Below are 14,811 nucleotides of genomic sequence, written 5' to 3'. Positions count from 1 at the left end.
ATATACATATATATGTTATAGGGTCTATAGAGATTATTCGTTTTGAGTTCTATTCCGCGTATAAAACCAAAAATTTATTAGTGAGTCATACGATAACACCACACGTCACTCGATAGCCTATCACTTCGTATCATATGACGCCACTGCCCACCAACTGAACCCAGCTATCAAGGTTTCTTATATTGTGCCAAGGCTGAGTATTGACTCCAAGACAAGCAGAACAAGTCACGATAACACATCACACCATAAGATATCATATGACTTTGTATCATTCGACGTTACCGACCACCAGCTACCACCGTTTCGTATATAGCACTCGCTAAGTATTGCTGACAAGGTAAAAAATCATATGACAAAATGTCACATCATATGATTAGTTAGAGAAAATTTGGTTTTTTTTTATATAAACTAGTTATATGTTGATTATCTGAGGGCATAATCTTAAATTTTAAGATTTTATATATATAATATGATGTAGTGAGTCGTAGGCTATAAAAAACTGAATTTCTATTTTTTTGATGAAACGTTGTCTTGCATTTCAGATGACGATATAGAGGTGAACTTGAGGTTATAAAAATCTCAATTTAATGTACCCATCATTAAGTTCTATTTCTCTTGATTTCATTAAATCTCTCGTCAGTACTAAATTTCGGAAATATGCCAAACATTATTTAGTAGCTGTTGTTAGACATGTTCGCTTAGAGATACAAAAAGTAAATAAGTTTATTTAACGGATCGTCTCAGTGGGAAATTTTCGAGAAATCGATTTTTTTTGTTGCATTATCGCACTGTAATAAACATTCTTTCAGATTTCGAAATCAAAATCAAAAGGAACAGAGCGCGGAACATAGCGACTCCAAGAATGGTGTTTTTCAAAACGGTTTCCACTCTCAAAAGAAGAGTTTTGAAGACATTGATATAGATTCAATTGATTATTGGTTCTTCTTCTTCTTCGATTATAAATGCTTAAGCGGTGTCTACCGCAATAAAGAAGAAGAAGAATTGTTCTTATATTTATGTAAAATCGAGTTTCCGATTTAAAACCCCTTCGCGACGTTGTTTCAAAACGTTTTTATGAAGTTTCTTTTGCTGTGAATGAACAACATGGAGGCTCATTATAAAAAATAAAGAAACCGTCTTATGTTCAATGGCTTTACATTTCCTATTAATTACAACGTCTGATTAATTAAATAAACGCTTAGTGGCACATAATGCATCATGCATGCTATAATAAGGCACGAGCTTTACTTTAAATCGTTAACCTTACACTTTGTATGTATGTTTACAGCTTATACATACATATGCAAATGTGTACAAGCTAAAAATTATTAGTTTTATTGACCGTACAATAGACTTAATTGCATTTATTGTTCTACGGCGATTACCTTTTTATAGCTGCTTAGCGAATTAAAGTGATTAATGTAATATGTTGTTACAATATGTGCTTTTTATTGTTGTTGTTGCGTTTTTAATAAGTCAAAATCAAACATATGCCAACCTTTTCAATTACAATAACAATTTTTGCATGAAAAAAATTAAAAAAAAAACGCCGCTTTACAGCCAATAATTTCCACTTATTTACAGTTATTAAATTAAATTTTGCTGATCACTGCCGCTATGCTTATTGTTGTTTTATTATTATAACGCTTTTCGTAATTTTACTGTGCACTAACGGTAGTGTGTAAAAATAATTTGCTGCCTATCAGATGGCGATGACTGCTTGACACTTAATGACACTTTGATTTGTTTACTATTGCCGTTTGTTGATTTTTCTTGTCACTCATAATAATTTTTGTTGTATTTGTATTCTTTATTTTTATGCACTTTTTTATCTATTAAGATTTGTTTTTGTTTTTACAACCGAGGAGTTCTTGCTTTTGTCGCTTATTTGCGTGGCATTTGAACTTTCATTATGAGGACGCGCGTGAAATGTCACATTTGCCAGAGAAAAACAAACGGAAAACACTTGCACAAAAGATTTAAGGCACAAACTTGTATTGTGAAGTGAGCGCAAGTTTTTCCTCCAATCACTGTTGTTGTAGCACTACAAAAATGCAGCTCAGACAAGTGCCTGCCTCAATTGATCACAGAATTTATTGATTTTTGGAAACTGCCAAGAATTCTCAAGCACAAAATGCATGCAAATATTATACCGCACATACACACTTGCATATGTAAGGTATGTATAAAGGTATCCACGAGGTGTGCAAATTAATGCGATTGAATTTGTGCCAGTTTAATTAAATCGTACAGGCTTGCTTTGCATTTGATTATTTATTTGCTCTTTTTGTACAATTTACATGGCAATTTTTTGTTGTTAATGTTGTAAAACACAAGCTCAACACAAATAGCAACAAACAACAAACGTAAATATCATGGCATTCGAAGAGGCGAGCAAGCGTAAATTATCATACCAATCGACATTCGACTAACTAACTGAACTGGCTACTACAACGGCTGTTTGGATCTTGTTGCTTTAATAATTTTTATTAGCTTTTTTGTTTTCTGCTCATTCGGTTTTATTGAGTTATATACATATACGTATTGATGGTGTTGACGGCGCGAGCTGAACGCGTTGCGAAGCCGAGAATTTGAAAAATGTGCGCGCGGCAAAGTCTGGAATGAAACTGAAATTGAAAGCAAGAGTTCAGCGCACAGCAGCTGTGAGTGCGCGAGCGAGCGCCGCCAACGACGTGCAGTGCGCGCAGCTGTGCTGTCAGGCGCTGCTCATGAAAAGCTTGCTTGGTTGGCCGGTGGCTGCCAGCTGGTTTTTCGACTGAGCGCCTAACTGGCTGCTCGATCATGCCGCGCGCTATAACTATTGTTGTTGCTGTTGCTGCTGCTGCTGCTGCTGCGGCGGCGCTGTGCCGAAAAGCCTGCGAAGTGTATGCGTTTGCGCGCAGAGCGTGTTTTTGGCGAGCGCCAAAGCGTTGGGACGCCGAGCAAGTGAGCGCCGCACGCTCACAGCTCACAGCTGCTTGACAGCTGCCATTGACTGTGGCAACACAGAGCGCGTCGCGCGTCACGCCGTGCTGCTAAATATTTGTGTTATTATTATGGTTTTTTACGACTATTTCTTGTTTTTGGGTGTGTGTGTGTGTTGCTTTTGTGCTTGCTTGCATTTTTTCGCTGGCTGCGCGCATAACTTAAATGTCTGAGACTAGCTAGTTCGCAGTTGCATTGGCAGCTACAACTATTTATTGGTGGCAGAAACTGCACCCAGTGCAACAGCAACACACGTAGCAGCGGCAAAGACAAAAAATAACAACAACAACTACGTGGACATCATAAATCCTCGTAAAAATGCAGGCTACAGGTAAATAGTAGTGTGATTTTGTATTGACAGTGACTTGTTGCCGCGTTGATTGATTCGATTTTGTGGCGTAGACAAAAAGTGCACAAAACTTGTAAAGCAAATCATCTGCGCTGCTGCTATCACCCGTTATTGCGGCAGCTGATAATTTGCGCTGGCGGTTTTAAACTTTTCTCTTCATCTTTTTCGGCTAGTGCAAAGCGGTTAATTTAATAGTGAGAAAGTGGTTATGGCGCACGTGCGACTTCACAAATACAAATACAAGAGCTTTTCGATGGAGGCTTTGTTTCATATACAGGCCTTTATATTTTTCGGTCAATCGTTGGGTGGTCCGGTGCGCGTGCGTTGGCTTTCATGACCGCAGAAAAATTACAATTTTAATGAATGTCTTAATGGCATGGGAAATACATGTCTATTAAATATTTTTTGTTTTAAAATGAAACTTATTTAGACTGCAACGAAGTTGTGTTACGTAAGAAATTCCGTCACAACGGCCTAGGAAATTCATTTATAATTTTTTGAAGCGGACATATTTAGACTGCAACGTAGTTGTGTTACGTAACGAAACTCCGTCACACCGGCCTTGGAAATACATTTCTAAAAAATTTTTTTTTTGAAGTTGACTTATTTAGACTGCAACGAATTTGCGTTACGCAACGAAATTCCATCACAACGTCATTAGCCAGCCACAGTAGGCTTAACCGATATATAGTATTGTTAGTCAGATTTCTGTGAGCATTTTTCGGATGGTTTACAACAAAGCAAATTAAGCTGGAGGGTTGCCACTTGTTTGTATGAAAGACAGTTGAGAAAATATCATAATATAATCTTCAGTACTTTGGAGAGCATTTGGTTGCAAGCATCGGTGATATGCATGTTCTTTTATGATCTGATTTCTTTTAACTTCAAAGTTTTTTGTGCAACGGGTTGTGCTGGGTTTTGATTCCTCGGTGTTAAGTATCGATACATACTTTACTGTACCGAGTTATGTTTTGGATCCACGGTACTTGATATCGATATTGTTACAGTTTTGCTGTACATCTAATCTGCCTTTGTATATATATTTTAGCCCAACATTAATAAAAATTTTAAATTCTGGTTTTCTTTACCGTCATTAATATTGAAGGGAAAATAAACTCACCAGCACAGGATATTAATAGCATCACTTGTACAGCATCTGCCTCCAGAATTCAGTCTGGAGTAATAATTTATTAACTTCTATATTTAGAGTTCTTATTTGTATATAAAAGCGCGTCCAATTAAAGGTCTGAGCAAATGTGTTGAAAAATGAATGCACAATGACAATGGTAAACAGGATTTCGAAGACAACATATTAAATTCGCAATATTTACTTAATATTAATTACAAATAAATGAAATGTAAGCAGTAGAGTTAAAATCAAGAAATGTAAAAATGGAAATATTCCAAATATAAATTTTATTTCGTGAACACTTGCTTTATCCATATAAAAAATAATATAAAAACGACAGCGGCTTACATGCAAATAAACAAAGTTTCGCAAATTTCATTCACGCGCTAACAACTGCTAAAGACAATAATTGAAAAGACAATTGAAGCAACAACTAAATAAACACTAATTTATCATAAATAAATAACAATAAGTGTTTACACTTTTTTGTTGTTTTTGAATATGTAGCTTTCTCGAAGCGTTAAACACATTTTATTTGTTTGTTGTATAATGGTAATTTACAACTGTATTTCTAATTTAAAAAAATAAAAAAGAGTAGAGGTAAGGGAAGTTCTAGCTTAGAAATAAAAAAATCTGTTTTTGTTTTTATATTTTCAAAGTTTAACTATTTAAGAATATGTCTCCAAGAGGATTTTGAAAAATTCAATTTTTTTTGAAGATATAGGTTTTTTGCTGACCTGGCATCTAAATTTGCTCGACCAGAACTGAAGCTTTAAGCGCGTTTTTCTTGAAACGGTCTTTTGCAAAATGATACCCACGATTACTCAGGTTCTACTGGACCGATTAAGCTAAAAACTTTAGAGAATCGTCTATATGGACTTGTCTTTGCCTTTGAACTATCCATCCTATCCCAAATGTACTTTTTTGATACATTTAAAAAATTCGAGACAGTCAAAAAAGTGAACAGATTTATTTCTAACTTTTCTGCAATTCCAGACATTCCGATTTTCGGTTACAGATTGCTAGGAGGGTTCTAGTCGTGGGTGTATGGTCACGTGCTACTTTTTTGAGACCCCAATTGTATCTCCTTGTAATGTTAATAGGTTAGCTTAGATTAATCTGGTAGACCAACAAGCCAGGATGCCTGCGCTTGCCACGAATTTTAATATACTCTGCGGCCTCATTATAGATACCTCCTCCAGTGTATTATTCCAATAGGAATTTTGTATAATTCCGTTTTACCGCAGTTTTGTCCCCAGATAGCTCGTTAAATTGGGTTTTGATTTACTTAACCATGCTTCTGTCCAGATCATCGTGTAGACAATCCACGGGTTTCGGATGTTGTTGTACACCATTTTTTGCAATCTCGTCCATCATTTTATTGCTCTCGATACCATCGCCTTGCTTACCAAGGCACTTCTGGCCGACATGCGAAACGAGGTTACTAACTTGATTGCTGGTTGGCTGTCTACGTAGATGTTGACTCTGGAATTGCCTGCAGGTGCATTAAAGGTCACCTCTGCGGCTTTCGCAATAGCTAAGACCTCATCTTGAAATATACTGCAGGTGGTCTGGCAACTTAAGGTAACTTTATGCCCAACTCAGGACAGTAGATTCCCGCACAAACTCCATCGTCCAGTTTGGTGTCATCCTTATAAATGTTTAGAGTGTTGCGCTTAGTTAACATACCTTTACGCCAGACATCTTTTTCTATGTGCTTCCACAACAGTTTGCTGTCCAAGACTATCTCAAGATACTTGGTGCATTCCTTAAGATATAGTCGTGTCCCATTTATGGAAGCGAACCTCCATAGAGGAGGTTTGCGCTTGCGATGCCCACTTCTGGACTGTTTTAAGTGTGGTGGTGATAATATCTAGCCGTTATTAGGATGGCGATGCCGTCCGCATATGCCACTATCTAAGTGGCCTTGCCTTCCAAGTTAGCTTAGCAGCTTGTTCAACACTAATGTCCATAAAAGCGGAGATAGCACTCCACCTTGCTAAGTCCCTTTATAAGCTTCACAATGCTTCTGATCCAGTGTTGTATAGCAGGATCAACACCTATTGACTGGTTACTGTTCAAAATGGATTTCGTAGAGGCGTTGTTGAACGCTGCATAAATGTCCAGGAATGCTCCAAGAGTGTATTCTTTATATTCAAGAACCCTTTCGATATTAAATAACAGTGTATGGAGTGAAGTCTCTACTGATCTGTCTTTAGTATATGCGTGCTGCGCCTTTAACAATTCAACTTTATCTCGAGTACGTTTATATCTTTTCTTGCATAAATTTCGTCTAAAGTCGCACTCAGCGTTCTCAAAAATATTGTAAAATTGCATGGTAAGGATGTCACTTCGAAAGTATTCAGTACTTTAAACAGCACCCGACTCTTAAAAGTATTTAACAAGCCATAACATGTTATTCCTTCTACAAAAGTACACTAAGTATAAAAAAACAGTAGAAATAGGTTTGCTGATAAATTTAATAACGAGTATTAATTGTCTTAAAAACAAAACAAAAAATCTTTAAAAGGCGTAAGTAATCGGTTCATCCAGCTGAAAATTCCCTTAAACATGTGAATTTATGGCAAAATCTTCGTAAAAATGTTCAACAAAAAATCGACACGCCACTATAAATCAAGTTCTCTGAAAATAATATAACCGCATGTGTCAGTTTTAATACTTTTATTGTGCAAAATCGGCACTATAAAGAAGGGCTCTAAAAGCGTTGAATAAATAAGCGTGGTGAATTATTGTTATAATTAATATTTTTAACTTACGAGTGTGTTTAGAGCACTGTTTTAAGCATACCTGTAGACAATTTACGCCATCTTTTGTTCGGGGTTTGTTGCACTCAAAAGCTTAAGCCTGAATTCGTTAATTTTCGAACGCAGTATTGAATATTTTGAACAAGAATGCTTAAAAGGGGATATGATTTACGTCAAACTCCAATAAATTGTAATAAATATTAAATATTTGCATATAATTATTGGATTTTTTTTTAGCTTATAATTTAGTTTTTTTTTTTAATTTTTAAAAATTTCTATTAAATTTTTGCACATTTTTTTGCCTTGTTAATTTTTGTTTTGTTGTGGAATTTGAACACAGCTTGTTTTTGAGTTTAGCTCAACTTGAAACATTTATCGCAATCGCGGCTTTAGCAAACGTGACAAAAAGTAATTATTAATGTCATTAATTGACACTTCTTGCAAAATCAAGTTTAGCACTCTTTTAGTATTTTTTAAGATATATTTTTATTTATGAAACAAATATTACTTTTTTAATAAATTTTTAAATATTTTTTTACACTAAATTTCGTTTTGTTTTAAATAGTTAATTAGTTTGATTAACTTTAGAGCAAGTCCTTTTCATACCAACTTTCGTACACTCACACACGAGCTCGTCACGGTTTTTTCGTAATTTTCCACGGCTCCTTTCTTAACGCTCACTAATCGGCGACTAAACACCGTTCGCACCTGTCGTCGGGCTTTTTGTGCGTCTCACGAGTCAATTTATTTTAATTTCGATTTCATTTAAATGACACTGTAAATTTGTTAGCAAATAAGCTGGCAACATTTTGTGTACATATTTGCTCGCCTATTGCATATTTGCCCTACACCTGAGTCCACTTGCTACAAGGTGTTTTTTTTTGTTTTTTTGTTTTTTGTAAGGAGTGGCTTTTGACATAAAACGCTTGCCATTGAAAGCCCCGTTGATAAGAACAGATAGTGCAGATACTAAATATGAAGGGAGACAAATATACCTATTTATTTATGTTGTAATATTCAAAAAACAACAATAATTTAGTATACACATATATATGCTGACGCCATTTCCGTTGTGTTTCAGAAATTACAATTTATACTTGAAATATATTTGGCTTGTATTTTACAAAGATAAACTGTGTCTATGCTCGAAATGAATCATCTGCTGGCGAAAAAACCGCAGTTTTTGTTCAAAAATATCTACCGCTTTTTTTGTTTTTCTTGTAATGATGTGGTTGTCATTGATCTCTTAATCTGTTATTAAGGGTGATCCATTTCGAGGTTCCTTACTTTTTTTTAAAGGATAAACACAGAAACTTCAAATTTAATGGGGAATGTTTATTATCATTTGGAATACATTCTTTGGCATTTTTTTCAATATTATCACTTTCGAATGCGGCTATACGTCTCAGATGTTTCATCCGTTAAAATCAATTTTCCATGACTCGTTCGAGCATTTCGACTAGTAACTAGCGCAGGAACACACGTGCCGAAGCGGGATTGTCTGCACATACGTTAGACTTTACATGTGCCCACAGAAAAAAGTCTAACGGTGTGATATCACATGATCTAGGTGGTCAATCGACTGGCCAAAAACTTGAAATTATCTGCTAAAAGAAGTGAGGTTCAATTTCAGGCCTCAAATAGTCGGTTATTATGACGCGATAACGATCGTCATGGCGGTTACATTCTCATCAGCATCATTTTTGAAGAAATGTGGGCTGGCCAATGATTCCACCGATCCACAAATCACATGAAACCGTTTTTTTTTCTGCTTCATCGCTGAACAAAATTTGGTTCGCAAACGTCGCATCTTCTTTTATCTTTTTGAGAACCCATAGAGCGAGGCAATGTCGCTTGGAAAGGTCGAGTAGTTTAAGTTCTTTCACAAGCTGTATATTGTACGATTTGAACTTAAGATATCCACGTAAAATGTGCCAAATCGTTCCACACGTCAGTCGGTTTTGCTGCGAACGGCGCCGAATCGGCTCTCCGCGGTCTTCGTGTACACTCTCAGCTACGGCTGATATATTTCCTTCACTGCATGCTGAACATGATCTATTAATATTGTTCAATAATGAATGTTAGGTCTCAAGATGAGGGAGGGTGTTGCGAATAGTTCGCTCAGTAGGCCGATGATGTTGACCATATGTTGAACAAATTGCGCGTAATAAAGATGAACGATTTGTAAACGTTGTTGATTGACAACGCTTTTGTTGACCACTCGACAAGACTTATGCGTGATCTGTTAAAAAAATGTTATTAAAAACATTACCTCTACGTGGATTACCCATTAGTAATAATCAATTTTTTGTGGGTTTTGGATTTGAAATAATTTTAAGCAGAAATCACCAGACACATTTTTTCGGAGATCCTTCTGAAGATCGGCTACGAGATCCCTTGATCTCCACAATTTCTCACCTCTGATTCACCTATTATTAATAATAAAAAAATCCGTAATTGTGCTTGATTTTAATTTGTTTGTTAAATAAAATGCCTACTCAAAAAGTGCAAAACCCCTTAATACCCTATAACCTCTTAACACATTTTCGTACGACAGCGATTTTTACTATTCTCTTGTCGCAATGCAGGCCCATGTCGTACAAAAACATGCGACATACGACAAAAATTATAAAATTCAAAGTAAACAATAAAGCAGATCGGGAATATTCAGATATATATTTATAATATATATTTATATAATATTTTATTTTTAACCAATTTATAACAAAAAATCAGAGCCCAGAGAAGATTTTTGTCAAATCCGCTTGGCACTCAATGTGCCAATGACATGAGACTGCTAGGTATACGTGAAACTAAATTATAAAAGTGAAAGAAGATCCAAATTATTCAAATAACAGTTAAGCAATGTAAAATCAATTAATTTTAAAATTTTTGCTCACATGTTTTAATGAAAAATTGTGTTATACGAAACACAATGTTTGTTGTACTCTTACATTCTTAAATTCCTTCAATCTATTTTTATCAATCTGATTTTAGTTTTGTGTTGTCTCAATAAAAATTCCTATTGCATGTTGGAATTGTGAAAAGCACCCAAATAGTTTGTCTATTATTCAGCCTCTTTCAAGCAAATTTTTAAAGTAGGTCGAGTGCGCTCCCTAACTGATTATTAAAAACTAAGTTTTTGAAATAAAATATAGTGCAAAGGAGGCATCGCAATGAGCTCCCTACTACCCACCCCACCTATTAGTGTTTTTTCATAGCATCCTAACTTATGCATTAAAATTTATTAGATTTGCATCAGGATTTTGACATTGACAATACACATACTCGTACGCATCGTATACTCCCTTCATTTGTTAAGGTCGAAGCAATTAGCAGCAAAACAAAAAAAACTACCGCTCAAATTCCTACATTTACATATTTTGATCTTCAAACACAGACAAAAACAAATAACAATGAATTGTGTGCAATTTAAGGCATTTTTTCTATATTGAATTCCTTTTGGCTCACTCCATTTTAGGTATACTTTTTGTATATGTACATCTCTTTAATGGTTTGAACCGTAAAACGAATAAAGCACACGTAGCTAACACCTCCGGGCAGTCTCGGGACGGCTACCTCGGCGGCTACTCGACTGCCTAATGAAATCGTGCAGCCACTCGGCTGATGGCTATTGCTCTTGTGCTCTGCTGCTAATTGTTTTGGAATTTTTGGAAGCATCATTTGTTTTCGTTTTCGTTTTTAGTTTTTGTTTTGAAATTTCTTTGAGATTACTGCGAAATAGATGCGAGTACAGACATAAATACATACATATTTTTTTCTGTTGCATGAATAGTTTATTGCTTTTTGCTTTATTTCGTTTTGGCATTTGTTGGGCAAAATTATGGCTCTAAAATTAAATTGGAAAAAAAAAAATAAAATAATAATAATAAATTTGTTAAAAATGATAAGTGAAAAAATTATTATAACAAAACTTGAAAGAAGTGCTACCTAGACTGTCAGACCGTCGTAAATTGCGTTATGTTGAAGGTACTCCCTAGTGAGTGTGGTGTTTTTATTTTTTAAGTGCCCATACACTAAACATGGGTATTTATGTATGTGCTCACCAATATTAAAAGTTTTTTGGCTGCTGTTCGTTTTGCTTTTTAAACTTTTTTCGGTACATTAATGTCCATTTTGTTTTGGTTTTTGTTTTCTTTTTCAAGCTGTTTTTCTTCTTCCTTTTTTGGGGCATGCTAAAGCGCGTGCTGCGCATGCGGTCAATCAAGCCGGCGAGATGCAAGTTTTATTATTATTTTTATCAGTTATTATTGTCGTTGTTGGTTTGTGGCTCGTTTTTGCGAACAGCTGCAATTTTTCTCCACTTTTTGCTTTGAGTTCGTCTGTCTTCATTTTGAATTGGTATATACTGGTTACACCTACATATATGATTAAATGTGCTCGTCTGTTTTTTTTTTTTTCAATTTTTGTTTTGTCAAGCGCTCGTGGCTACCGTTTATTTCAGTTTGCGGTCGAGCTAAATTATTATGTTTGGCGCAAAAAGGGTTTACGCGTGATTTAAAAGGAAAGGTAGGAATTTCAGCAAAAAAAAGGATAAATATGAAATATTTGATGAGTTTTGTGTGATAGGTCTGGAATATGACATCATAAAGCGCAAAGCTGGTAACAGCATTTGGAATTTTTTGCTAATATAAGTACATTATATGCTAGAAAATTGAGGTTATGATTTAAAAATTTTCAAAATTTCAATTTTTTTCTTTCTACTTTTTATTATATCAACACAAAATGCTTAAAAAAAGTATAATCGCTATTTGTTACAGTAATATTTGACGGCTTATCCGCGCACAGTCATGGGGAATAACGCGCTTTCATGCGTTTCCACCGCAAAGTGCTCAATGCGTCGCAGGCGTGTCGTGTTTATTTAAACAGTTATTTTTCTAGCACAATTCTCGAAAGGTGTTAAACACTAAACATTTTATAAATGTAATATATAGTTTCAGTAAAGACCATATTTAGGCACTTGTATGCAAATGCGAATATTGCATTGAACACACCGGCAATGGCAAATATTGGAAAATTTCGATGACTCTATATTTACTTTATGGCTTTTGTAACTGTCAGCGCGCCGTTCGCATGTCAATAAATTACTCAATTGTCCACAGAGTAATCTTTTCCTAAAGCAATGTTAGTCACTTAAGTGGAAAAGTGTATTTGCTTGTAGTTGTTTAATTGTGCAAGTTTATGTTTAAATTTTAACGATTTATCAGTCATCTACATATTTTCGAATTATTGAATGCAGTTACATTTGTAAAATTTAAATGTTTGCAGGGTGTTTAGCTAAACGATTTTACGTTGTGATCGTACAATCACACAAAAATGTTGCTTCAGTAGATTTTAGCTTTGTTACAGCACAGAGAGAAGGTGAATTATATGATATTGATAATAACAGGTGATCCAAGTAGAGCTCACATGTTATTTTAGTTCAGTATTGGCGCATTTTTCGTCGAGATCTTAAATTGAAAACGTACAAAATACAGCTTGGCAAGAACTGCTTGACCTCTGGACCTTCTTAAGCCACATCGGTTCGCTCTCCAAGAAGATCCGACGTTTTCGAGCCAAATTTTGTTTAGCGATAAGCCCCATTTCTGGCTCAATTTGCCGCATTTGAGAGGATCCAAGATCCAAGATCAACAGGAAGAGATTCAAGAGCTGCCATTTCACCCAGAAAAACATTGGTTTCGTCAACGGTCCATATTTCTTTAAAAATGTTGCCAATGAGAATGTAAGCGTCAATTGGGACCGTTATCGCGTGATAACCGACTATTTGATGCCTAAAATTGAAGCTCGTGATCTCGGCGATATTTAGCGTCAACAAGACGCAACAAATATCACATCAATCAATGGATTTATCGAGAGAATATTTCACGTTTTGTGCCATTCGATGGGCCATCGAGATCGTGTTATATTAGACTGTCAAACTTTTTCTTGTGAATATGTGTAAAGTGTAACGGCGATTCTCTTCGGTCCATGCAACTAAACATAACGCGTGCCATTCGCTAGTTCCCAGTCGAAGGATTAATATAAAATTGGACTCAACTGATGAACCATCTGAGATGTAGCGGCGGCCAATATGAGAAAGAGATAATTTTCAAAAACTAAATTGGCATGATAATAAATATTCCCCAATATATCTGTGTTCTTTATTTAAGAGTAGGGTTTTTATAAGTAGGGAACCTGAATACGAATTACCCTTCAAATTCTACTTTACGATGTCTTACTTTTCTAGTACATTGAGGGGACATTCTAGTCTAGAGGCCCGAATTTTTTCCACTATTTTTTTTTTTTTTAATAATACAAAATTTTCATATTTTATTTTTTGTTGGTTCATGTTATAGAGAAATATTTAGAGAATGGAAATCCTTTTAGGGATATGTTTTATTTTTAATATTTAAACTATAGAATTGTAAAAAAATATAGCGAGCTTTGAAGTGACGAAAAAACTGGATCTCCAGAAAAGAGTAGATAAAGATATCTACATCTTTCACTGCTTAAATTTATGAATATCCCGATCCTAATTCCATTGAGCTCTTAAGTTGCGATTGTTTGGCATAACCTATTATAACTCTGTTTCGGATTTGAGTATTTTATAATGATTCTGAATTGCTGTATTTATTCCGTGTGCTCTGAAGACTCGGATTTGATTTCTCGAGTTTGTGAACCATTCTAGCGCTTATATTTTTATACTCTCGCAACAAAGTTGCTAAGGAGAGTATTATAGTTTTGTTCACATAACGGTTGTTTGTAAGTCCTAAAACTAAAAGAGTCAGATATGGGGTTATAAATACCAAAGTGATCAGGGTGACGAGTAGAGTTGAAATCCGGATGTCTGTCTGTCCGTGCAAGCTGTAACTTCAGTAAAAATTGAGATATCATGATGAAACTTGTTACACGTATTTCTTGGCTCCATAAGAAGGTTAAGTTCGAAGATGGCCAAAATAGACCCACTGCCACGCCCACAAAATGGCGACAACCGAAAACCTATAAAGTGTCATAACTAAGCCAAAAATAAAGATATTAAAGTGAAATTTGGCACAAAGAATCGCATTAGGGAGGGGCATATTTGGACGTAATTTTTTGGTAAAGTGGGCGTGGCCCCGCCCCTTACTAAGTTTTTTGTACATATCTCGGAAACGACTATAGCTATGTCAACCAAACTCTATAGAGTTGTTTCCTTCAGGGATTTCCATGTACAGGTTAAAAAATGGAAGAAATCGGATAATAACCACACCCACCTCCCATACAAAGGTTATGTTGAAAATCACTAAAGGTCCGTTAACCGACTAACAAAAAACGTGAGAAACACTAAATTTTACGGAAGAAATGGCAGAAGGAAGCTGCACCCAGGCTTTTTTTATAAATTGAAAATGAGCGTGGCGTCGCCCACTTATGGACCAAAACCCATATCTCAGGAACTACTCAACCGATTGCAATGAAATTCGGTATATAATATTTTCTTAACASCCTGATGACATGTACGAAATATGGGTGAAGTCGGTTCACAACCACGCCTTCATCCAATATAACGCTATTTTGAATTCCATCTGATGCCTTCTCTGTATAAT

At 35.4% G+C, this 14,811-nt stretch overlaps 2 protein-coding genes across 4 annotated transcripts in view; one reads left to right on the top strand and one right to left on the bottom strand.

Moving 5' to 3' along the window:
- The window catches only part of LOC108975847, a 34,817-nt gene extending 27,381 nt beyond the window's left edge, over window positions 1-7,436 (bottom strand). Inside the window, exon 1 of one of the 2 annotated variants that reach the window (XM_018944605.1) lies at window positions 7,272-7,436. The gene's annotated coding sequence lies outside the window, so the exon portion shown is untranslated. Of the gene's footprint in view, window positions 1-1,385; window positions 2,610-7,271 lie in introns of those variants that run through there. The other variant, XM_018944604.1, reaches the window with a different exon arrangement.
- Window positions 1-14,811, top strand: part of LOC108975846 (mucin-17) — a 57,676-nt gene that overhangs the window by 27,848 nt on the left and 15,017 nt on the right. The gene's annotated exons all lie outside the window — the stretch shown is intronic.

Source organism: Bactrocera latifrons, unplaced genomic scaffold (assembly GCF_001853355.1).
Source record: "Bactrocera latifrons isolate USDA-ARS-PBARC rearing strain unplaced genomic scaffold, ASM185335v1 scaffold_7, whole genome shotgun sequence".
NCBI classification, from domain to species: Eukaryota; Metazoa; Arthropoda; class Insecta; order Diptera; family Tephritidae; genus Bactrocera; species Bactrocera latifrons.
This window is presented reverse-complemented; position numbering and strand designations above follow the sequence as displayed.